Source organism: Protopterus annectens, chromosome 7.part0 (genome assembly GCF_019279795.1).
Source record: "Protopterus annectens isolate FY-2018-M chromosome 7.part0, PAN1.0, whole genome shotgun sequence".
Classification (NCBI taxonomy): Eukaryota; Metazoa; Chordata; order Ceratodontiformes; family Protopteridae; genus Protopterus; species Protopterus annectens.
In genome coordinates this window covers 1,621,968,582-1,621,996,491 of record NC_056739.1, presented here as the reverse complement: position 1 = coordinate 1,621,996,491, position 27,910 = coordinate 1,621,968,582, and positions in this window count along the sequence as shown.

Here is a 27,910-nt window from a genome sequence, read left to right as displayed (position 1 = left end):
AAAAGGTATTGGTTAGAGTGGACACAAAAACAAGAAGGATGCTTCATGCTCATCCAATGATTTATAAAAGTAAGTGCATACCAAGACTATATATACCTGTTCTGCAGGAGATATGGGCCTCTTCGAAATTGATTACATGTATAGATCTGCAATTGTAGGAGTGCATACATATCTGCTGATCTCACAAGACGCAAACATAGTGAAAGTTTTAAAACATGAGGAGAGTACGTCTAAGATGACTTCCCTGATTAACTTAGGAGAAGCATATTAGCATCAAGTGGAAATGGAAATCAAACCAGAAGTAGATAAAACTCAGGCAGCAGCTGAATGTGCCAAAAAAAAAAAAAAAAAGAAAGAATATAAGGTGAAGGATCAGTTGAGAAGGGAAGAAATGTGGAAAATGCATAAATATAGTTGCAAGTATAGAAAACTCTTGGAACAACCTCATCCTGATCAGGATCAAATGCAGGAATAGTTAAGGAGAGGTGAATTTAAAACCAAAAAAAGAGAGATGTAGGCAATGAATTGAAACCAATAACCAAACGAAATTGCCAATACACCACCAAGGAAACTCGCAACTCAGCTGGATACCAGAGTTTATTGAAATGTAACAAGAAGATAACGCTTGTAATCCAAGTACGTTTTCGATAAAAATCTTCGTCAGAGTCAGTACAAAAACACACAGTTAATGATGGTTCTAGTTATATACCCTATCTAATTGACATAATTAATTAAATATCAATCAGTAAAGTCAATTAAACTAACAAGCAAGCTTATTTTAAAACCACAAACGGACATTTCTAAAAGTCTAATAAGAAATAACTTTCAACTTATTATTAATAAAATTTGTGTAAAAGGACATATTTGCATATGTTAGTTGTCATTGTATTGTGTACAAAATTTAAAAACAGTCTAAATAATTGACCACAGCTCTAAAACCGTGAAATATGTGTGCAAAAAGTATGTACATAGTGTGCTGCCATCTGGTGGCTGTAGTGAGTAAATAAACTCAATACTCATAACTTTGCTGATCTAAGTTTCAATACTGGCTTGATGGACAAAAAGTCATTAAGTCCCGGGATTTGTTGCATTCCAAAACTATTTGCCAGTATAATTCCTTATATTCTAATTTGTCCTCCCATAAACCACCCCTTACGTCTTTGGGCACAGAATCCAAAACAAAAAAGGAAAATATTGCTTGAGGGCAGGTTGTTTGGTGTCTATACAATGCATTGTTCATATTTTGCTTTTTGATTTCATATAAGTGTTCATAAATATGACATCTAAGTTTCCTTTCTGTTTTGCCCACATAAAAGGAAGTACAAAAATTACATGTAGCCAAGTACACTATTCCATAGCTATTACAGTTGAAAGTACCCCTACTTGTAAGTGTTTTGTTCCTAGCTTCCAAAAAAATATCTTTTCTATTGTGTATACTTGGACATTGTGAACAAAACCCACATTTGTATGTACCCACCCCACGTGGACCTGTATTGTTGACCCTAGGTCCACCATATTCAAAGATTTTCTTGAAATTGGTGTCTTTCCTGTAAATAAATTTCAAGGGGGTTTGATTGTTCAATGGTAAATCTGTAAATTGAACAAATCTCCCCCATTCCCTTGAAATCAATTCTTTAATAGGTCCTGAGTCACCTGTGTAATCAAGTATGCAGGCTCTATTGTGAAAGGTGGTATTTGGGTTTGTTAAAATGTCAATCGGGGCAGATGAGTTTTGTCCCAAAATAGGGGAAAATCTTTTGTGTCTCTCCCGTACTACCTCTGCTACTACCTCATCCAGTAGAGGTTTAGGATACCCTCTGTCGGCCAACATATTACACACATTACTACACTCCTTAAGAAATTCATGGTCATCAGAGGTCATTCTACAGACCCTTACAAGTTGTCCCTTCACCAATTTTTTTCTTTTGGAAGTATGGGTGAGCACTTTTGTAATGAAGGTATGAGTTGGAAAAGGTTTTCTTACGATGTATACTTGAAGAAAAGAAACATTGTTCATCCTTTCTAAGTGTAATGTCTAAGTATATCAATTGTTCTGTATTGATCTCATAGGTAAATTCCAAAAAGTTGGTCGTACCCTTTATATAATCCAGGAATTCAAAGAATCTTTCTTTAGAAAACTCTTGGAACAACCTCATCCTGATCAGGATCAAATGCAGGAATAGTTAAGGAGAGGTGAATTTAAACCAAAAGATGAAAGGTTAATACTGGGGGCCCAAGATTGTGGACTACATGCACATTGGTTTACAAAGTCCATTGAACATCTGGGAGAAACAGACAACATAGGTTTTGTAAAACAGAACTGGAAACAGTTGCACATCTTGTTGCTGGTTGTGATATAATTATGGCAGAAGGATTGTATACTGAAAGGCATAATAATGTGGCAAGACTGTCGCACTGGGGACTGTGCAAATATTATAGTAATAAAATCCAAACAAACTTGGTAACCACAATATCCAACACGGAATACTCGACCAGTCCAAACACTGGAACTCACCCAGAATGGAATACTATCTTTATTCAAAAATGACAAGTTTACCTAGGTTTCGTCTTACATACACAGACTTCATCAGAACTAAAACTTCTCAAAGCTCCCACTCCCTTTAAAAACACTCCTGAAATAATTAACCAATTACACCTGTGGAATGTTAAAGAAACATACCCCTCAAATCTTACACACTGCATAATACTAAACAGTTTTCTATATAGTGTTAATTAACTAAAAACCTATTATAAAACATTTACATTTCTATAAATTCACCATACATAAATAATTAAAATTCATGTTAAAAAACATGACTGTCACAATAAAAATTCCATGGTTAAAAAAGAATTCTAACCTAATATATGTCATAGTTTCAATAAAGGAATTTTTATTGTGACCCAACATATATATATATATATATATATATATATACACACACACATATTTTGTACATCATTTTATGGGTCAACATTCATTCAATTATTTATTTATTTAATATTTGCTTGTTTATATGTTTTTTAACGTGAATTTTAATTAATTATTTATTTATGTATGGTGAATTTATAGAAATGTAAATGTTTTATAATAGGTTTTTAGTTAACTAACACTATATAGAAACTGTTTAGTATTATGCAGTGTGTAAGATTTGAGGGGTATGTTTCTTTAACATTCCACAGGTGTAATTGGTTAATTATTTCAGGGGTGTTTTTAAAGGGAGTGGGAGCTTTGAGAAGTTTTAGTTCTGATGAAGTCTGTGTATGTAAGACGAAACCTAGGTAAACTTGTCATTTTTGAATAAAGATAGTATTCCATTCTGGGTGAGTTCCGGTGTTTGGACTGGTCAGGTATTCCGTGTTGGATATTGCAAATATTATAGTAATGAAGTAGCTGAAAAACACTGGAAACATAAGCCACAATGCCCACAAAGCATTCTAGAAAGTGATGAAGTTTATATCACTTGAGATCATCCATTACCAACTGTTCAAAAAACAGATGTGAGAAATCCAGATATAGTAGTCCATGAAAAGAAGACAAAAGTAGCATTGATCATTGAAATTGCTACATCCAGTGACTATAGTGTCTTACGTAGAGAGAGATACAAAGTCACAAAATATCAGGATTTCCAGGCAGAAACAAGGGCAATGTGGAAGAAAGATACACAGACAGTTCCAATAGTAGTAGAAGCAACTGGTCTTATAAGAAATAATTTACAATCATACTTGGATATGTTACCGATACATGTAACTCCATACAAATTGCAGAAGGAGTCATTACTGGGCACATTACAGGTGCTGCAAAGAGCATTTCTGGCTAACATCAAAGATTGAAACAACAGTAATTTTATGAACTTTAATCAAACTTTGACTTGAGAATGGGGTCCATTCCCGTCATGGTATTAGAAACCCAAAAGACTTGGAGAAATTAAAAAAGGGAATGGCAATGACTGAAGAAAAGTGTCCTAATTTGGCAAATTAATTAGGATTTCTGTATCTCATGGGTTCTCTGGTCTGAACTGCAGTGGTGGTGCTGCAGTACCATTGTCGCCTCACAGCAATATGTCCCGTTTGATTCTCAGCTAAAGCGTCTTCTGTGTGGAGACATGCGTGAATGGGCATACCTTCGTTGAAGGTTGTGCGGTAGGGCCGGCAACTCGGCATGTAAAATTCTTCTGCCAGTCATTAGTAGACCGGAGTTCCGTTGTGGCAACCCCTAACCGGGAAAAGCCGAAAGACACAACAACAACAGGTTCTCTTGTCTGTTTCTTAGCTGAAGCACCATTTTGCAGAGGCTGCATATCCTGTCTTGTCTGTACAATAGCTAACTATTGGACCTTCTCTATATCCCGCTCAGCCAATGGCTCCTACCCACCTAAGACAGAGTCTCTCTGCAGTAAATCAAACACCATTCTCTGGGGAGATTTCAACTTGGAGACTTATACATTTTATTTATTTACACTTTGTTAACTGGCTTACTCCTACTAGGTTAGTGACCTCCTTTCAGGGGAGACCTGACATACAAGTCTGACATCCTCAAACTTGCATGCCAAACATTTCTAGACTTCGTTAATGCAAACTCTCTGGATCAGTTAGTCTGCACCCTGAGCAGAGGTGACAAAATACTACACTTGGTTTTTGTAGTAGGTGAAGATAGAGTTTGTTTAGTTTGTGGAATATTTTGTCTGGCTTAAGGGATAAGTGGGGTCGAGCTTTGTACCCACACACAAACTGGTTCAGTAATACCCATATTTATAGGGGCATGATAAAATTAAGTACTTAGGAGTATGGATTAAAAAGGACTCAGGTGTGGCAACTAAGGATATATGAGAAGAGACTAAACAAAAGATAAAACAAAAACTGTGAAAATGGAAGCTCTGTTTTATGGATATGGATAGAAAAATACATGCAGTGAAAATGCTTTTAGTCCCTTTAGTTTTATGCAGAGGTCAAGCATATTTTTATCAACCAGAGAAGTTGTGGATAGCAACTAATAAAGAGCTGAAGGATTTTATCTGAGAGGGTAAGAGTCAAGTGCGAATATGTTGATACTTCCAATAGCAATAGAAGAAGGTAGTTCAGGATTAACTGATGTGGAAGGGTATTTCAGATCTACACAGTTAAGTCTCTTATGCATAGCACAAGCAGAAATCTATAATTCAAAGTAGAAAGGGATAATGATGAAATGGGGGATGCTCAAGAAATAGAGAGAGACTGGAATTTTGGATTCAGTTTCTTAATGAGAATAAAAATAACCATAAAGAATATTATATTCATGAAGTAGAAAGTATTCTAAGATCTAAGCCAACACAAGAATGGAGAAAGGAGATGCTGCTGATAGGGGTGACTGCTTTTAGGAGCACAGAAAATAGGCAAGAGGAGTCTGGAAGTTTTTGAAGAAAACTGGCAAAGGAACCAAGGTATTGGGAGTAAATAATTACAGAGGAAAAGGTAATAGAATGGGAAGAGGCCCAGAATTAATTTGAACTGCAAGCTAGAGAGTGCCTTCCCTTTGAAGGATTTATATCAGAGTACAGACAAAGAAAAGGGAACAGGGGATCTTAAGTGAAAGATCAGCACTGGTAGAGTTTTTAGTGGAATCTAGAACAGAAGCTGCTGTTAAAAATAGATAATTAGTAGGGCATACAAAATACTGCATGACAACTATAGTAATCAATCAGAGGAGGTTAGAAATGATTGGAAAGAGAGAATGAATAAGCAATTCTCAAAGAAAAATGGGAGGATATATGTATGGCTTCTAAATATGCAACAAAGACTTGAATATTTAGGATCTTTGCTTGGAAGTGTTTGCAAAGGAATTTTTATATCCCAAGCAGACTGCAAAGATTTTTTCTTCAGGTAAGATTGTAAATGTTGGAAGTGTAATGAGGAAGAAAGTGGTTATTGGCAACATATTTTCTAGAAGTGTAATGAGTTGGCAGTCTTTAAAAATTCCCTGAAGACTACTCTGTCAGACATACTGGGAGAGCAAAATATTTTTTTAGCTGTGATATAGAATTGGAACTGCCTAGACATAGCATAGCCTTGTTGAGTTTAATTCTGGTGGCTGCCAAAAAAGCAATTACTAGAAAACGGAAATCAAAACCTAAACTAATTGTACTAGAAGTAGTGACTATAGTAATAGAGATAAAAGAACTGGAAGTGGGATCTTTAGAAATGGGTAGGAGCAAATTACATAGAAAAAAGGGGACCTGTGGGAACAGTACATACAAAATCATGTTTTGGTGGAGGAATAAGGTCTAAGGGTAGGCAGAAATTGAGTGTAATGACTGTACAGAAGATTAAAAGTTATGTATGATGTTTGCAGCTGAAAATATGTCAATATGGTTTGTTTTCATTTATATAAATGTATAATTGCCGATGTCATAAGTGATAACTCAATAAAGATTCATCTTATTAAAAAAAAACTCAATATTCAATGCTTTTGCCAAGGCTAATCTGTTAAAACTGAGTGATGACCTGACAAAATTGAAAAATCCCCTTCCAACATGATGATCCCAGTGCTTATATGGAATCCATTACTGCCAAATTCTATGCACACGTGAAAAGTTGCATAGGCACAACTTCCCACTCTGAAGTAAATGCAACACCAAATTTAAAAATAACCCCTATGCTGTATAATAATTTAAAAAATTCACTGCATGTAAAATACAGTTAACTCTCAATATGCCAAAAGTACTCTTGCAAAACTTAACAGAGAACTCTGGACCCTGATTAAATCAACCAAAGCCAGATATGAGGTGAAAATAGCCATCCAGGAGAAGGATAATCATAAAGCCATCTTTAACTTAGAAACAATGCCCAGCACTGCACAGAGCTAATCATTAATTATTTCACATATTTGGACACTGAGGACATAGCCAATCTACAAATTTAGCTCGACTTTCACCTCTTTCTCCCCTCCTATATTCTCAGATCACATATAACCACATGTACATACACCCTCAAATCTCCCAAGAAGCCCTGAAGTCACTTTCCAATGCTAAAAGCACTACTTCTGTGGGGCTGGATAACATATCAGGCTACCTGCTGCCCACTGTAAAAAAGGACTTATCTGATTCTCTGCAGAGGCTGTTCAATATCAGCCTCCAAACAGGCTTTGTGCCAGATAAATGAATACAATGTCAGTTATCCTCTTAGACAAGGGTAGGGCATCAACAGACACACGTAGTTATAGACCCATAAGCCTGCCCAGCCTCATCTGCAAGGCTACGGAAAGGATTCTTACAGAATTAATAAACAAGGACATAGGTAGTTCAGCAACTCTTGAGCCAAGCCAGTTCAGATCTGTCAAGGGTCAATTCTGCCAACTCAAACTGGTTGACATCTTCAGGAAGGTTACTGAAGCAATGGATGAGGGCAGGTCAGTACTACTGCCTATCTAAACCTGGCAAATGCATTCAGTTACCATTCCAGTCAGTTATCATAGATAAACTCACCCAGCTAAAGTGGTGTACTCCAGGGATCAGTCCTTGGGCCACTCCTTTATGGCATTTACTTCCCTGAGGTCAAAGCTAATGCTAAGGGTTTATGGCTGACCAAATTTGCAGATAAGTTTAAGCTCTGTACCATCATAAACTCCCCACAAAGCTCATTTCTATGGGTATTGCCTCCAGGTCCAAGGAAGTAATCATTCCAGTGTACTAGGCTATTATCAGGCTGATCATTGAATATAATGCTCCCTTTGGTATGTACCTGCCCAAAAACTTGTCACAACTGGAATGACCACAGTACTTTATCACTAAAAAATGAAGGGTCTAAACCATAAAAACTATGCAGACTGACTCAAAGCCTTGTCTCTCTTCTTAGTAACTTTCAGGCTTCAAAGAGACAACCTCTGCCTCATGTACAGAGCCTTAACAGACCCTATATTGTCAGAACTGTTGCACAATAACAAGTCCAATGGTAATGTTAACACCCTCTCAAGGGATCTCAATCAGTTTGGCAACATAAACAGGACATGTTGGAGGAATAGGTATGTATCACAGAGGATAATGCAACATAGAAAGATTTTCTTACTGTTTTTGCTACATGATGGTTGAAGGACAGATTACTGTCCACATATATTCCCAGATTCCTAACTAATAGGTAAACTCTTAGGGATGTTTTAATAATGGAGTAATTAACTTGGTTGGACAATTTCCTAAAGGGAATTATAATGCATTTCTTGGCAATGAGTTTTAAACCATGGCTTTGGCACCAGTCATTTGTCTGTGTTAGACCTTCAAGCAAGATGTTGGTGTTGAGGGGGAATCTGTGATAGCTCCCAATTTACGGTCATCTGCAAACTTGTTGAGCCAAAGGTCTTTGACATTAGCTGTGATTTCTGAGAAGTAGATGCCAAACAGGAGCGGTCCCAGCACACAGTCCCAAGGTTCTCCATCGGTGACCGGTCTCTTGGTGGAGGTGGTCTCACTAATTCTGACTTCTTGTATCGTATCTGTGAGCTAGCCAGCAATCCAGTGAGTTATGTAGGGATTTATGTCTAGTTTGGAGAGTTTGTCAACAATACCTTATGGGGTATTGTATAAAATACCCTGGTCAGGTCAAGACATGTGGTGTCACTGTTTTTTACCTGCATCCATTGCATTGGTGACCTTCTTGAAGAAAGCAACCAAGTTAAGCAGGCACAACCATCACTTAACAAAACCAAAATGGGATGGGGCCAGTGTCTGTAGGTTGCCAATGTCCTTGTTGATCATTCCCATGATAATCTGTTCCATGGCTTTACATATTACACTTGTCTGACTGATGGGTCTGTAGTTCCTGGGGTTGGTTGATGGTCTGCCCTTATGAAGAGGGATGACCATTGCTGTCCTCCATTCACTTGGTACATAACCTGTTTTGAGGCTGTAGTTGAAGAGTACTTCAAGTGGTCCTGATAGGTCATGTTTTAGACTATGCAGGAGGTAACCAGGGATATTGTCAGGGCCCATTGAAGCAGTGTTTTTGGCCTTAGTGAGTGCTGCCAAAACCTGATGCCTGCTAATAGTTGGGGGGAGTATGCTAGAAGGGATTTCATAGAGGGTAGTGGGGGGTGAAGTTAGAGCTGAATTTAATTAACAGCCAGTAGATTCACTATATCTTTCTGATCAGGAAAGATGGTGCTGTTAACCACCAGTTCAGCAAACTGCAGCTTGTTACCTTTAACGTTCTGAACATAGCTGAAGGAGTCCCTGTGATTGTCCATAGCATGAGAGGTTATCGTGAACTCATAGTTGGCTTTGTTAGACTCAGTTAGACCTGTTAGTTTCTTGTTTAGTTGAATCAGAGAGCTATTTTCTTTATGGGAGTTGTTGTTTCTGATTTTGGCCATGACTTTCTTTTTGTTATGTATCCTATTGTAATGAGGATTCCACCAGTGGGGTTTGCTTTTGGATTTTGTTTTGGCCTTACTTCTAGGAGATATGACAGCCTCTATACAGCCATTTACATGTTTGTACAGGGTTTCTGTGAATAATTCTACATATGTAGTTGTTTTCTCAGGGTTAGGGAGCCTTGAATTTTGACAAACTGTTGCTTAATAGGATGTAGTTTGTCTTAAAGTAGTTCTTAACTGTTACAGATTTAGTTGGGTTTTCTGAGTTGATTTTTATTTTGAAGGAGATACCTTTGTGATCCAACCTCACTAGTAAGGACATGGCATGTGGCAGAGGTGCAAGGCTGGTGAGTACTAGATCCAATATATTTGAATTGTTGGTTGGTGCATGGAATATCTGGTCCAGGGTGTTCAAGTTAATAATGTCCAGGAAGCATTGCGCCTGTGAGTTTGAGGCACTGTATGTTTATCAGTCTATAGGATAGTTAAAGTCACCCATGAATAGGGTATTTGGTTGGATGTTGAGTGGCAATAATAGGTCTCGGTAAGAGTTGTTAGAGTCTTAGGGCATAGATGGTGACCTACAGCTAGTTAGGATATGGCTAAGGGACCTTATCTAAAGTGACTTGCACGTGGATGAACTTTATGCAATCCATACCTCTCAACTGTCCAGATTTTTGCCTCATATTTTTGATCTGATCCTCATAAAATTTGTGGTTTTCAGGAAAATCTCTGGGATAACCTTAGGAATGATGTCACTGAATAATGACACATACATTTGAGTTTCAGACTTCATGTCCTTTAGAAAATGCAAGCTAACATAAATGTTATTATTCTAGCCACTTTATAAGTTTACAAGAGCAATATTTAAAATCTGTCCCTATTTTTGGGCCTTTGTCCCCTATTATGTCAGGCTTTGTCCAGATTTCTTGCACTAAGAGGTTGAAAGATATGATGGCATTATCCTGTTTGACCATCCTGGAGGCATTTTCTTACTAACGTAAATTGAGACACCTCCACCTTTAGTTCCTGTCTGTGCTGCTGTTGCTGTAAATGTGTGGAAGGCACTGTAACATTGCACTGCCGCCTTTGTTTAGGCTTCGAGCAGTGAACACCTTAAGGTTGCTTTGCATCTTTTTTTTGCTACGTTGGTAGTTTTTTTTTTTTTCCATTTTGACATTGCCTAGAAAAATGGCTGTAAGGGGGTGGATAACGTTTGAACCAATATCTGAAAGCCCAGGGGAGGCAGGTGCAGTGCAGTATTTCTTCTACACCTCAATATCATGTCCTATTTTCTAACATATTTTCTTAGGCAGGTGTATAGCTTCTTTATATGTCAATTCTGTTTTTATACCTCAGTTTCATGTGGTATTGTTCTGACATATCGTTTTTCTCTATAAGAATACAGCATCCACATTTGTCTCTTTTTTTGTGTCATCTTTTTAAATCATTTTTGCCTTTTTTATAGCAAGGATTGTTTGAGATAGTATATTCATTATCATTTTATGCTACTGTCATAGACTGAACAGGCTACTCAGACATTTGCAGACTTTGTTGTTCAGACTTGCCAGCACCTTCCACTCCATGCTCCTTCTGTCACTTTTACTTCACAGTTTGTACCCTACTCCTCCCTACTGGGGCATCTGTCTCGCAACACTCTGTTCTGGGGCTCTCTAGGGCATCTTGTAACTTTATGCTATGTTTTTCTTCATTATACTTTCATTTCATAAGGTATTCAACATCTTTCACAGGATAGAACAGAACTGTCTCCTTGGCATTTCCATGCTATAGTACTTAGCTATTGTCTTACAATTTGGTCCACTATCTGAGTTATTCATTGACATCGAAAGTATGAAGCTATTTTTCTCCTTTATTGTCCTGTTTTTTTTAACTAAGCAGGAAGCCGAACTCTATGTGGTGTTTTGTCTGACACTTCCACAGGTACAAAAGAAGGATTATTTTTAAATTAAAGTCTACCCTGTCAAAAAAAAACAAAAACAAGTATGGCTTACAGTACTTCAGGACCTGCAATTGTGGCATTCTTCATGGAAGTCGCACAAGCACTAGAAACATTTTTTTCAAGATTCACATTTAATGTGAATTAAAAGAAATGGTTGCAAAAAAAGCTAGAGGAGCTGACCAGTGCATTAAAACTGATAATGCTGGAACACTTCTTTTTATGAAAAATTCTCCAGTCATAAAACATAAAGAATACAAAGAACCTGGGATATTATGCAGAATAGCTGAAAACAAGTTGGTGTTATTGATAGCAGCCCTCTCTGTAAACTTCAACCACTTACAGAGATAATATTTTCCTGGTCAAAGGTTTCTAGCTTCTTTTACTAAATGCAGTCATACCAAACCTACCAAAATAGCTTGGTGTATAAACATCAGTAAATAAAAAATACAAAGTACATTTGTGGGACACCAAATTAAATTAAGTGCTTTCAGAAGCAGTTCAATAGTAAAAGTGGAACAAAAGTGCTTAAATTAATTTGGCACTCAACAAGTGTATTTCACTTTTTTCTTTAAATTAATACAAAAGCATCAAAATGACTTTAGCAAAACAGAATCTTCACTGTGTAACCTTAAATCTCATTTGAAGGAGACTGATAAGAAATATGCAAATTATCCCTCAAGGACCATACAAGTGTTCCAGGTACACTACTTCTAAATGCCCAGTGTCTTTTTTATTTTTTATAAATATTTATTGAAGCAGGTTAATAAAACCAAATCCCGCTAGCTGTAGACATGTCACCTTTTTACCTTTTATGTGCTTGCCACTACAGCATCAGTGGACAGCTTTGCCATTGTTTGAAAATACCCATCTTTTAAAAAAAAGTTTTATAAGCATAATATAAAGTTGACAACAAAATTTACCAAAATAATGAACAACCCAAGTAAAAAGGGCACAAAAAGCCAGATAAGCAAAACATCAAAAAGACCCAGGCAAATCAGAATCTTTACTGTGTGATACTTTAAACCACTTTTGAGGAAGGTCTCTGGGAAATAAGCTAATGACTCATAAATACAAAACTTTCTTTGAGGAAAAAAATTACCTTTTAGGAATAGAAACAAATGTGTTCATGTTGCTAGTTTGTTGTATGCATACTTTCATGAAGGAGATTGCCCCCTCCTTTTTGAGATAAATAATAATGGCAATCTCCCTGGAGGTCGGGGTATCATCTGCAGTACTAAAGACAATCATAGTGTTGCATACCTCTCGATTGTCCCTGGTTTTGTGTCATGTTTTTCCCTGTTCCTCATAATGCTTTGATGTTCTTGTAAATCATTATGGATTTCAGTCAGTCAATAGATGTTCATACTTCTTACTGTTCAGAAAAGGCACATTGATGCACTCTTTTGCTCTATTAATTTTTAAGTGAATTGGAGTAATGTTTAAAAACTGTCAATGATTTTATAAGCCTTTGTCCCTCCCCCCCATTATTTTTCATTGTCTAAAATTCTCTTTTTTTAAAGATCTTTATTTAATTATCACTTGTGACACAGGCAGATTTACATTTTTATAAAAGTAATCAAGCCGTATTAACAAGTTCACATTTACAAACTTTGTACATCACATATATTACCTGTCATATAATCTAAGCAATATTACAGAAATTATTCAATTTCCACCTTTGGTAAACCTCATTCCTCCTTGAAAACATTTTTCTGCTCATATTGTTCTGACAATTTCCATTTTTTTCTATGCAAGTTACTCCTACCCTTTTTTTAAAGATACCACTTCCTGTTATTTTATGTCTGTTACAATATTCAATATTACAAGTGTAGCTGGTTCAGATTTTGATTTCCATTTTGTAGCAATTATTTATTTGGCACCCATCAGAATTAAACTTAGCAGGGTCTTACTATTGGAAGAGGCCAAAACTTTATTTGGACTGCAGGATAGAGATTGCCTTCCCCATCAAGGACTGATATCAGATCATAGACAGAGAGAAAGAAATAGGTGAGTCCTGAACAAAACACCAGTGCTGGTAGAGTTTTTAGCAGAATTTAGAACAGAAGTAGCTGTTAAAAATGAATAATTAGTAGAGCATACAAAGTATTGCATGATAACTGTGATGTCCATGCACTGGCCCAGTAATCAAGGAGACTCAATCCTCACCACTAGCACCAGTGAGGGGATGCACATTGGGAAGGATAACAAGTACATACATAGTAAAGTACAATTTCCCTTAAGAGCACACAGAGATCACAGTCAGTCTGGGGTTGGTTTCTCCCTTTCTCTCCAGATCCCCAATAAGACTTCTCACTGGCACAGCTACAGGGTACAGGTCTCAGCCTAGTGGTCAAGCTAAAACCTCCAACACTCTGTCTGGGTGGGAGGATGGCATAATGGTTAAAGTGTTTACCTTACAGACACAAGGTGCAAGGTTTGATTCTCACAAGAGGTAATTGGCTAGGCTTGAAATGGCCCACAAGGGTAGTTAGCCTAGTACTAATCTATGAACCTATGTCCAACCAATGTTTTGTGTCCCTGACCAAGTAGCTGACACACACACACACACACACACACACACACACACACACACACACACACACACACACACACACATACACTTTGAGATATGAGTTATATACCAACATGCAGACACTCCTGTGGAAGGCTGGCACAGGTTCTCCAGCTATGCCCCCTTCTCTGCCCAGGCTATAAGGTAGAAATCACTGTCACCAACTACTAATATCAGATACTAAGGCCATTACCAAAGGATGTCCAGTTTTACTGTGCAATATTATTATTATCCAATTAATAAGTATGACAAACAGCAAGGCTTATTGGAGTGGCTTGGACAGTATCACTATATACATGCAATGTACTCTAGAGCTTAAATTATCACTACACAAAACAGCCACAGTTGAAAGGTTTAAACATATTTAATAATGAATAAAAACAAAAGACAAATGTCCTCAATTCAACACAGTGCTAGTCAAGCGTTCAGAGATCACAGGAAAATCCTTAAAATAATACTGTAGAATAGTCTAACATAAATATAGAAAACAACTAGACTACACTTACTATTTTCTATCTATTTCTAAGAGAAGTCACTGATCTAAATAAATATCTTACTTACATACAAAGCGAAGGCAGAGTGCTGGTGAGTGGATCTTCTTCAGACAAAATCCAAAATGCTCTGATTTTCTCTCTCTCTCTCTCTCTGAGAAAGTCTTAAATTGATAATACATCACTGCTGACTCATTTTAGATTACATCATTCTTAACAGTTCTGATTTAGCTTCCCAGACTAGCAGAAACTCAAAATTTACATTTGTTTTGCAATGTGCACCTGCAGGAATCCACAGCAATAAAAGACATTATATATGTAAAATCTAGCAATTAACTCTAATCTCAAGACAATGAAAAGAGTTTGCTGGTCCAGACATCATGTTTCCGAGTTTGAGATCGAACAGTCATACAGTGCTTGACTTATCAGCTTTCTTCCAGCAGAATACATTGTGGTTACATTTCTGAAGCTCAGTACAACATACAGTTTAATCATAACATATAGTTCTCTTTTACATTTGCAAAACCAGCCTGTGGATTATATTAATATTTACAAATCACATAGAATTATTTACAATATTCTATCTGGCTGGCTGGCAGCCTTTCAGTTTTTCACAATAACTATCAGAAAAAAATCAGAGGTTAGAAAGGATTGGGAAGAGAGACTGGATAAGCAATTCACAAAGAAAAAATGGGGGGATATATGTATGCCTCCCAAACATGCAACAAAGTCTAGAAGATTTAGGCCCTTTGTTTGGAAGTGTTTATATAGGTATTTTTATACCCTAGGTAGACTTCAAATACATTTTCCTCAGGTAGACAGCAAATGGAGGTGTTTCTGTTATCACATTGGGAGAGCTGAAGTTAAGCTGTTGATCATTGTGCAGCCATTTTGGAAGTCTACCTGTCTTTGTCTAAAATTCTTGATCGAAGTTGAGAGGTGTAATTCTCTGCCAATATGTTATTATTCAATACATCTGAACTTGATTGCTTTTGACTTCAGTACCTCTCCTGGATTAGAGGCATCAGAAGACATAAAAAAAAATCTTTGATTTCATCTGATGAAATGGTTATCCATTGTCCATGAGTTCTCCTGTCAGATCATTGTGCAGAACTTTGACATCTATGCTTTATCTGATGAAACAAGCAGATCTAGGTTTGTATTCTAAATTCCACTCATATAGTATACATGCGTAGGGAATATGCAGACACATTTAAGTGGTTTTTAGTACTGAATATATTTTGTAGTTACCAGTTCCATATTTTAAAAACAGAATACAACACTGAAAGGAACATATCCTTATTTGCCCCAATACCATATTGCTGTAGTACTATTTCAATCAAGATTCAACCTGGTTGTTAAACTTTTTTCATCAAAAAAAAAATGTAGACATGTCTTTTATGATATTTCAGTATAGCAGTTTTAAAAATTCTCAATTACACCAATCACAGGTGGTGCTACACTGCCCCACCTATGTAACAATATGCGCTGTGAGTTCCCTCGTTAAAAAATACAAAGCTTTCTTTTGAATTTTTAGTGAGTATGTGCATGTGTGTGCCTTCTTTGGAAGGTTGGGAGCTGGGCTGGCAACTTGACACCGTAAAACTCCACTGCCAATCATGAACAGACAGGTGATCCACTGTGGTGACCCCTAACCGGGAAAAGCCGAAAGAAGAAGAAGAAGATGGACTTGCCATATTTCCAAGATGTACTTCCAAGTCTTCACAGCACAAGACATGTTGGTAGTATGTTGCATGATGCATCATTACAGCATCATGACTTTGCAATCCAACCCATACCAGTGACTGTTACCTACTTCTGAAAGGCTCACAGTTTTAAAAGAAGAGTCTTCAGACTACATCAGCAGATCTTATTAACATAAGTGCTACTCTGTGTATATTACAAACACTTGTTCAACTTGAAAACCTGAATAAAGATTGTACAGTTTGCACTCTGGAGACTTGTGTCCCTTTTACACAGAAAAATTAAGGCCCTGATCACCACTCTGGATTCAAGAGCTGTTGATATAAACAATGTAATGGTAGAAAAATCTGAAAATTGAAAATAAGGTAAAAGATGGCCAGACTTCTGTCAGGCCATTAGCGGATTCTTGTGTTCTGCAAGACAAGTTAATTCCTGGACCATTTATCTCATTGATGTAGTTTACTGTATCTGAATGCAATACTGCACATGTACTTTCAGCAAAGTCCACTTATTGCATTTGTCTTTTTACAACTATACTGCAAATCCCCAAAGCATGCTACAACTAGGCACTTTAAAACTCTTGGTAAACCCAACCACTTTTATCAAGTATGAGAGAAAGTACACTTCACCCTTTTTTTTGACTACTTGCTATTATTCCTGCAAGCATGTAGGAGAGTCCCCTTGCTCACTTGTACCACCGGAGACATCTAGCCAGAATAGTTTATTACTTGAATTTTGTTTTACACAAGAACCAATACATTGCCACTTAGACTGTTAAATGATATTGGAAAAGCCAGTGTTAAGTGCAGTATGACTACTGACTTTAAATATACCCAAATGACCCTTGTAGTTTGTAATTTATTTTGGTGGGGGGAAGAGTGAGAAGACACACGATCATCACTGTGACCCGATGTAAGGGAGGGAAAAGTATACTTATCTGATGGCAGGTTGAAATATGTTACTTTGATTCTTTGTTTTTTCACTTTCAGTCTTCACACAAATCTAAAATCAGAGTGGGGATAAAGATACAAAGAAGGTGGCTGTCTTTGGTGAAGGAATGAGTAGGCATGCTGTGTACAATATGCATGACAGCAGCAAAATTAAATATATTACGGTAGCCATTTTTCCTTTCACTTACATTCCAATGTAATATTAAAGGGGTATAAAGAACAGAAAATGGCTTTCTTTTTTGGGGGGGGTTAAGAGGCAACTTCTGTCAAAGCACAGGGAGACAAAATAACTTCTAAATGATCATTATGTGGCTTGTCTAGAGGTAGGGAGTGAACAAGCTGAAGTACAGTACTAGTGTAATTTTTTATTTAACTTTCTTCACAATCAAACATTGAAGGTACACATAGAAAGTAAACACATTTTGGGGGTAGGGGTGGGGAGACATGATATGGACATTCAACTGACAACAATAACCTGAAATATTTTATTATGGCCATTTGTTCCTTAATTGAAATCTACCATCACAAAGGTTCACAGAACATAGCTATCTTTTGGGGGAAAGGATGAAAAAGCATGCTATATATGGGTGTGGGACGCCTGATCAAATTTGGTCTATATGACATTGACGAACACTTAAATGTTCGAATCTCTAAAGGTTAACCTTTAAATATTGAACATTTAAGTGTTTGAAAATGTAATAAAATAAACAGAAAAATGTAAATTGAAAGGATTTTAGCAGGGGGCAAGCCTCCCCCCCTGCACCCCCACCCACCCCCTACTTAAATATACCAACTCTGAGATCGCACTTCAGTGCACGGCAGAGAGGAAATGGGAAATTTCCCATTCCCTACACTGTAGTGCAATCTTGGAGTTGGTATATTTAAGTAGCAGGGGGGTGTGGGGGGTGCAGTTGGGCTTGCCCCTCTGCTTACACCCTTTAGTTTTTTTTGTTTTACTTTTATTTTATTTTTTTCATTTTTAAAGATATTCGAACACTTAAATGTTCAATCTCTAAAGGTCAACCTTTAGAGATTCAAACATTTAAGTGCTCGTTTATCTAATATAGACCCATCAAATTGACAGTATGCCAACACAAACTAGATCAATGTCATAATGTTGAATTCTCAAATATGGACACATTACCAGCAAGTGTTTTTGAAGGTGGGGAAAGTCCTCTGAACCCCCCATGCGGGGGCTGCATCCCTACACCCCCTGCTAATTACATATAATAACCCAGAGATCGCATAATCTCTGGTGAAACGGAGCATTCCCCTACCTGAGGATTGTCAATATGGCACATTTGTTGACCATCTGTCTGCACTGAACACAAGGTGTCAACCAGACAGGTGTCTGTGCACTGTCAGTTTGATCGGGTGTTCAACAACTATATATATATATATATATATATATATATATATATATATATATATATATATATATATATATATATATATATATATGTGCCTGACAGTACTATGTTGAAATATACTACTGTGACCCTTGACCATTTATTCTTTCAACCTCATCGCAATCTAGCATCAGAGTGATGCACAGAAGGTGCATATCTTAGTGTGAGAGGGGTAGTGAAGAAGACTGTGTCTGAAAGCATGTGGCAGGCAATCAGTGATGAATGATGATTATAAGTCCTGTCATGGGTGGTGTACAGTTTGAGAGCAACAAGCTAAAATTTATTACTGTGGTCATTATTTCTGGAACTATCATCCCAACGTAACATCAAACGTATACACAGAAATTACAAGTGTGTGAAGATACTCCCTATAACAGTAGATCTTTCAGGAAAGGTGGTTGTGGCAGTAAATCATAACTTTTGAGCTTATTTACCAGCAACGCTATGGTATCATCTTATGGAATAGCATAATTGTAGTATCCATCATGTTTTTCTATATGTGAATGTATCCCCCTGAATAAGCTACAGTTGTTCTCCTATTTTTGTTAGTATTGGTGTAATTATTATGTAGAAATCGATTCTTTTTAGCAAGAAAAAAAAGTTATGTACTTGCCATAACATTCCATCTGTGTTGTCCATTTTTATTCTTTCTCAACTGTTGGGTTCAAAGCCAATCCTCAGATCTGACTCAGCTGTTACTAAAGCTCAGGGCCACCAAAAAACTCTCAAGCTCCTCCCTTATCAATAATGCACCAACCCCTAACATACCTCAGATCTTGTTTTCTGTTTTACATAAAGTATAAAGAACTACTATAACTTTCTTGGCAGAAAGGCAATATTCGGAGCTTAATATTAATGACAGTGGTGTTCTTATAGTTTCTCGGTCTTCCATGAAGTTCATAATGAAAAGGGTTGGGGGTTGGTGGGTAGGAAGTTGAGTAAGAATGAAAATAAACAACACGGATTGAACGGGATGGTAAATACATAACTTTTTTATCTGAAGTTGTCAATTTCTATTCTATCCTCAACTGTTGGGATAGAGTCTCCAGCTACTTAAATTCCTGGGTAGACTCTAAGGAAGGATATTCCTGATCACAGTTGAGTGAAAGACTGCTCTTCCTCTCGAGACCAGATCCAGTTTGTAATGAGTGATAAAGGTATGAGGGTTTGCCCAAGTCACAGCTGCACATATATCATCCATGGAAGCTATAGATAGAAACACTGAAGAAGTTGCCATGGACCTAGCTGAATGGGCTGTTAGAAGTTTTATTATGGTTACACCCAACTTGTTATACATAAATGATATGCAGTCCATCAGTCATCTGGCTAAACTTACCTTTGCAACTGGTTTGCCCAATTTAAAATCTGCAAAGAACACAAATAATTGATCTGTCTTCCTAACTTCTTTTGTCCAATGTAAGTAAAAATGTAATTGTCTGCGAACATCCAATAAATGCAACATATATTATTCACCTTTATTTGCAAATTTAGGAAAGAAGACTGGCAAATTAATGGATTGATTGATATTGGATTGTGACACTATCTTAGGAAGTAAGAATGCATTGGTACATAATATGACTCTATCCTTATAAAAGATCAAGTATGGAGGTTTAGATGACAATGCTTAAAATTCATTTAGCAGAGGTAATAGCCACTAGAAAGATAGTTTTCCAACTTAAGATTACATTTAGTTGTTGGTTCAAAGGGAGAATGAATTAAGGCCTGCAGTACCAAGTTCAAATCCAGTGGTGTATTAGGATCTTTTTACGGAGATCTCACCAGGAGTGTGCCTCTCAAAAGTACTTTACAAAGTTTAGAAGAAGTCACAGAATAATTCTCAAATCCAATATGGAAGTTAGAGATTCTGTTAACTGAACTTTAATCATTTAAGAGCTAGCTCCCTCATTAAAAAATTGTTACCAAAAATTCAAGTATTCTATGTACAGGAGCAGAGAAGGGGTCAATGTGTTTTTGTTGTGCCCAGAAAATGAACCTTTTCTATTTACTTGTGTAAAGTTTTCTTGTAGAAAGCTTATGGGAAGATAAAAGAATATGCTAGATGAGGGGAGGAGAGCATCAGTTCCCTGGCTATTAATGGAAATGGAGAAACCATGCTGGCAGTTTGAGGTTTGAGATATCCAGATGGATCATACCTGTTGGGTGAGACAGAAGGTCTGGAATCAGATCCAGAATCCAAGGTTGGTAAAATAGAAGGGGCCATAGGAAGAGGAACTAAATCTGCTGAGGCCAGTAAGGTGCAATGAGGGTGACTATGCTCTTCAACCCGGCAGCTTTCTGAAGGAATATTGGAACTAGGGGAATGGGCAGGTAAGCATAAAGTAGACCGGGGAAAATTGTGACGAAGAGCATCCTATAGTGATTCCCCCCAGGGGGGATTATGGCAAAGTTAGCTACTACATTTGTTGTTTAGGGAAGTAGCAAAAAGACCACAGCAAGGCTGGCCATATTGACAGAAAAACATTTCTGTCACTTTCATGTTGAGACACACTCATGAGATATAAAAAATGGACCTACTCAATTTGTCTGGTATCACATTGGACTTTCCCGGAAAGCAGCTGGATGAGATCACCCATTGACACACTCAGAGTGCTTCTCAAAACAAGGGGTAAGATTTGGTTCTTTTTCTTTGTTGATGTACCAAACTACTGACATATTGTCTGTTTGAATCTCATTTGTCCCTAAAGGGAGATCATCCTGGAAGGCCTGCAACACTAACAGCACCGCTCCCATCTCTAGAACACTGATATGCAATTTGGCCTCTTCCGAGGACCAAGTGCCTTGGGCCGTTTTCCCCAGGAAGTACCCCCCTAGCCAATCTGGGAAGGGTCCGTGGTCACTGTGACACCCCCACACTAGGCCAGTAATCAAGGAGCCTGAATCCTCACCACTGACACTGGAAAGGAATGTTCACATGGAATACAAATGGAAACACTCAGTATTTCCAGATGCAGACCTCTCTGCATAAAGCACAATTGCCCTTAAGAGTACACAGGGAACACACACAGTCTGGGATCTGGATCTCTCTATCTGTCTCCCTCCAGGTCCCTAGTAAGACTCCCCACTGGTACAGCTGTAGAGTTAGGTCCTCAGCCGAGTCCCCAAGCCAAGTCCTCCAGCACCTTCTCTGTGAAACTTGTGCTTCGTGTCCCTGCCCCAAGTAGCTGACACAAATACTCTGTGAGAATTGATTTTTCACACACACACATGCACACACACACACACACACACACACACACACACAACTGGGAAAGGTTGGTACAGATTTACCTGCTGTGCCCCTTCTGCCTAGAGTATAAAGTAGTTATCACTGCCATCAGACACTCCACAATCAGCTACTCTAAGGCCCTTATTAAAGGATGTCAAATTATACTGTGTAATATTAATACTAATACAAATGGTAATAGTTGACCAAGACAGATAGGCCTTCTGGAGTGGCACACACAGTGTCACCAAATCAATATAAGCACTCTCAAAGGTACTTTCTAAAATGACCAGCCACAATAAAAGTTTTAAATAAATTTAAAAATAAAAGAACATGAAAATACTGAAAATATATTTACAGTAAACCACAGAGTTCATTTCACAGGAAATACTGAAAATAACATTGATGGACAGACTTAGGCAAATAAAGAAAAACAATATCTAAACTGAGAGCTCACAAAACAAAGTAAGTCCAATAAAACACCAAAATTAGAGGCTCCATGAAGAAGAACAGAGAAATGTTATTGTCAATTCACTCAGGAACAAGAACTTCCAAAACAACTTGTTTTGGAAGTTCTTGTTCCTGAGTGAATTGACAATACAATTGCTCTGTTCTTCTTCATGGAGCCTCTAATTTGGAATATCTAAACTGAGCTACACTATATTTTCTTAACTGAATTTAGGATAATTACTATTCCCTACTTACTTAATAGAGCAAGGCAGATGATGTGGTGAATGGTCCTTCTTGTTGTCAGGCACAACACAGAATATTCAATACTGAGAGATTTCTCTTTGTAATATCTAACATTTCCAACATGGCTGGCAGAATGACCTCATCTGGCCATACACTATTCCCCTTTGAAGCTTGAGACAGGATGTTAGCATAGATATGATAAGATGCATATCTAAAGTTTTGCTAATGCTTATGACAGTGCCTGGGGCTTCCCCTCTTTTTACTGTGGTAATGAACAAAGGCTTCTTCCAGACATGCCATCTCTGATCCTATTCAGAGCTGTGAGGCAAACACTTCCATGGCTCAACAGGTGGTCCAATTAACAGTATTTTTCTTAAAGTAAGAAGTACGCTAACTATTTAACTCCTTCTCTTCCAGTGTCCTTTGCTTATATGTATACATACAGTCTCACATATATATTCCTTTTCTTCCCAGCAGGATCCACTGTTGATAAATGATATTTTTTTTAACACTAGCAACTTTACAAACACATTTTGATTTTCAAATGTCATACAGGTATACATTTGTAACATAAGCATCTGTACATATCAGTTTAATATTTAAATGCCATCCAGTTCTAATACATTTGTAACTTTTAGTTATGTACTCACCATAACTTCAGATGTTTGGGATCCATCTCGCCTACATTCTGACTGATGGGTTCGGAGCCAATCCTCGGCTCCGACTTATGCCAAAGAGCGAAGTCTCTTATTGGCTGAGCTTACTATATCCCAGGATGCACCACTACCAGTCCCCCAGATCTAGTTTGTCCGCATACATGCACACATGCACGCCCTGCTTATATAACATCGTCAGATGAAACAAGATAAAACAGTAGAACTCAAAACCGTTCAATCTCTTCTGATCTCCAAGGCAGGGGGAAGGAGGGTGGGTATTAGGAATGTAGGCGAGATGGATCCCAAACATCTGAAGTTATGGTGAGTACATAACTAAAAGATGTTATGTGATCCTATCTCGCCTACATTCTGACTGATGGGACAGCGTCCTAGCACCTGAATCCTGGGTGGCTCACTGGAAAACACTCCTGAGTACCGTGGAACCAAATGATGCTCGCCCTTTAGATGCCACATCCAATTTATAGTGGGAAATGAAAGTGTGCGGATTTGACCAAGTAGCCGCAGCACAAATCTCTGATATAGCAAGCTTGGAATGAAAAGCTATAGAAGTCGCCATAGCTCTGGTGGAATGAGCTTTGATAGATGTTGTAGGTTGCTTATTCGAAGAAGAATAAGCCTGAGTTATACAATCTCTAATCCATTTGGAGATAGTAGCTTTTGTAATGGTTTTGCCCAATTTATTGTTTGAGAAGGACACAAACAATTGGTCTGACTTACGAAATTGCTGAGTCCTGTCTAAATAGAAGCGCAATTGCCTGTGAACATCCAATTTATGGAGAGTGTATTCTGCTTCATTGGAGAATTTTGGGAAGAAAACTGGTAGCTCTAGAGATTGTTGAAGACAGAGATTAGAACAGACCTTTGGGACAAAGGATGGATTAGGCCTAAGTGATACTCTATCCATGTGGAAAATCAAGCGGTGGTTTAATAGATAGGGCTTGAAGCTCTGAAACTCTTCTTGCAGAAGTAATTGCAACTAAGAAGGCAGTTTTCCAAGACAGATATTTTAACTCACATGTAGCAGCCGGTTCGAAGGGGAGATGTTAATGCACGAAGCACCAAATCAAGATCACGGGCATGATGAAAAACTGGGGGTAATAGGCCCGCACCTTTAATAAAGGTTTTGCATAATCTGCTTCTCATCAATGGAGGATCCATGGATTCGTGGAATTTAGAGATAGCCGCCAGTTGGACTTTAATAGTAGAGACAGAAGATCCTTGATTAAACAGGGATGTTAAGAATTTCAAAACTTCCGGGATCGGAGCAGTGATAGGGTCTAAGCCCCTGAATTGAGCCCAGATAGCAAACCTCTTCCACTTACTGAGGTACAATTTGTTAGTGGTGGGTTTGTGGGCCGAAGATAAAATGTGAATAACCTCCGGGTCTAATGTGTGACTTCTGACCAGGGTCGGAAGTGGAGGAGCCAGGCTGTCAACTTCAAGGAGTGTAGGGACTGATGCTGTCGTCCCGACTGATGGATTAGCAGATCCGGAGTTAGATCTAACGTCCAAGGATCGTCCATCGCATGTTTCTTCAGGTAGGGAAACCATACCTGACGAGGCCAGAATGGAGCAATCAGTATCATTGAGGACCCCAATTGAGAAGCTTTTTGAATGACTTTGGGGAGAAGTGGTATCGGAGGAAAGGCATAAAAGTAGCCCTGTTGGCCAAGGTTGTGCTAGAGCATCCAAAGCTGCTTCCCCTTGATGAGGAGTCAAGGAGAAGAACCTCTTGCACTTCGTGTTCAGTGGCGTTGCAAATAGATGCGCGTTCCCCATCTCCTGAAAACCTGAGCTGCTACTGCTTCGTTTAGGGACCACTCGTGGGGAGAGAGAATTGTCCTGCTCAATTTGTCTGCCAATATATTTGATTTCCCGGATGTGGGTCGCTACCAAGAAGCGGTTGGTAGCTACTGCCCATTCCCACACCCTCATGGCCTCTCTGCAAAAGGGGTAAGATCTGGTCCCTCCTTGTTTGTTTAAATACCAAACCACCGACATGTTGTCTGTGTGGATGGCGATGATGCCCTGAGGAAGAAACTTGTGTAAGGCCTGTAGGGACAGAAGTACAGCCCTCATCTCCAACACATTGATGTGGAGAAGAGCTTCGTCTGGAAGCCAGGAGCCCTGAACTAACCTGCCCAGACAATGCCCCCCCCACCCTATCTGGGAGGCATCGGTCGTCAGGGTAACCACTGGAGGGAATAACAAAAGGGCTTCCTTGATTTAGATTGGATGTCTGAAGCCACCAGCGAAGGTCCCATTTGCATGTTTCTGTAATCATGATGGGATGATTGAGGGGAAGGTCCTGAAAGGACCATTGAGTTGACAATAGCCACTGAAGAATCCTCATGTGCAATCTTGCCAGAGGAACTAGAAGAACCGTGGCAGACATTGAACCTAAAACTTGTAGGACCATCCTGGCTGGGGCTTTGGATCTTGAAATCAGAGCTTGAACTTGGCCCTGTAAAGTTTGGATCCTTTCAGCAGGAAGAAAAACGCGCATCAATTTTGAGTCTATCTCTGCTCCTATGAACCTTATGTGCTGAGAGGGCAGCAAGACAGACTTTGACCAATTGAATGTAATCCCCAGGGTAGCGCCCAGGGAGATGGTGGCTTTGAGGTTGTCCATTAGTAGATGCCTGGTGGTGGCAGTCAGGAGCCAGTCGTCCAGATAGGGAAACACTTGGAATCCAAGACTCCTCAGGTGAGCAGTCACTACTGCCAAACACTTGGTGAACACCCTGGGGGCTGTGGTGAGACCAAAGGGCAGTGCACAAAATTGGAAATGACTGACTCCCAGGCTGAAGCGCAGATGCCTCCTGGACGCCTGATGTATCGGTATGTGATAATAGGCATCCTTGAGGTCTATGGAGCACATCAAACATCCTTCTCCAACAATGGGAGAATGGATTGTAGCGTGACCATTCGAATTTGGATTTCGTGACGGATTGGTTCAGTCTGCTGAGATCAATATTGGTCTCAGGTCCCTGTTTTTGGCACTAAAAGAACCTGGAGTAATTTCGGATCCGATCTGGTCTGTGGGGACCGGTTGGATGACTCCTTTCTAGCAGCTTTAAAGCTTCTGCGGCTGCAATTTCCGGGTGGTGGGTCCGGGAGGTGGGGTGAACATGTGAATGGGATGGTGTGCAATGATCCGGCACCCATCTGTCCTGAGTGATTGACTCCCAGGCTTTTAGGTGCTTGGCAAAACGCACGACTCGCGGTCTCCAGAATTGCGGGGCCTCTGCCTCTGGGGGCGTCTCCCAGAAAAATTTCCCGTCCTCTGCCTCTGGAAGGGAATCTTCCTGCTGTTGGGGAAAAAAACGAACCACATCCCCTCCTTTAGCCTTGGGATGAGTGAAACTCTTGCTCACAGCTAAGAGTGTCCTTAACCTTAGGTCCAAAAGAGAGGACCCATCAAGGGCGTGAAGGAAGACTTGAAGGCCAGGCTTGTCTCCGTGAGACCCCTGTGCCTGAGGAAATGAGCCTCATGGACGAGTTAGAAAGGATAGCCAACTGAGAGCTAACCGACTGGACTAGCTGCTCAGGTAATCTGACAGCTTCTGACCAGCCTCTGAAGCCTAGTAGTGACCTTAATAAGTCCTGTCCATGCTCCTAGACTCCTTATCACCACCATGGCATCTACAGCCCTTCTCGCTGATAAAATTTATTAGGGCGAGAAGGGACTGGACGGTATCTGGATGTTCCCACGCCCTCGACATAAATCAGGAGCGGCGGAGACACCAGGCTGAGCCCGAGGCCTTGAGGCACTGACTCATCAGCAGAGTTTGAGATCTCTAAGATGTCTGCAAATGAGACATCATCCGAGGATGACAGGGGACCCCTCCGCATCATCAAGATCAGTGTCCGATGTAATAGACTCGGGACGTCCACGCTTCCTCTTGCACGATCTCTTCCTTTGGGGTTCCTCCGAAGACAACTCGAAGAACCCTCAGGAGGAACCCCAATGGGGGTAACCTCAGGCCCAGGGGCTCCGCTGCTTACGGACAGGGAACTGCCAAGACCCAGTCTCCACCCAGGAAGGTGCGGTAAAGCGGAGAGATGGCCGAAGACCACTCCTCATAGCTCTGAAAGCCGGACCCCAGAATCCTGGGAGTGTCCGTCCCCGAGCCATGATAGTAGGCGGAAGTCCCGCCGAGAGGAGGTTGGAGGAGGAATAGCAATGGGATGGGCATGGGCCATCGGCTCCAACTGGGTCGGAACGAAACAAATTTTGAAAGACTGGGGACTGGAACAGTCTTTGGAGCACCCTGTCTATATCCGAATCGACATCCTCGAGGACTTAGAGGATACTGAACGGGTTCGAGATGGCCTCTCCAGCCCCAAAGGGCTAGGGGACCGCCGAGGTGACTCGATGACTATCGGCGCCGAAGGAATAACCACACTAGTTTCCATCGGTGCCGAGGAGGACTTGGCGCCGAGGAGGAAGTGTCTGGCGGGCAACCCTTGTCGGCTCGAGACCAGTGGAGCCGGCGGTGACCGCCTCGATGCCTCAGCCATCGGCTCCGGCCAGAGGAGTCGAGACTGGTGGCATCGAGGCAGACCATTCCGCCCTCGGCTCCGAAGTCCTGGAGGAAGGAGAAGCCTGCCTATGTCTTTTGGCGGCCGGATCCGACGGACTGGTCGGAGCCGACGCCTTTTTCTTTTTGGCTGGTGAAGAAGAGGATGCCAAAGCTTCTTCGAAGGAGGGTTTTATTAAGCCTTTAAGGATAAGTTTATTTTTTCTCTCCTGGAGGACCCTCGAGGAAAAAGCGTGACACACGCTGCATGACTCTTGTAAATGTTTTGCACCCAAACAATAAACACAGAGAGAGTGGTCATCTGTGATAGACATTTTAAAATTACATTTGGTGCATTTTTTGAAGCCCGA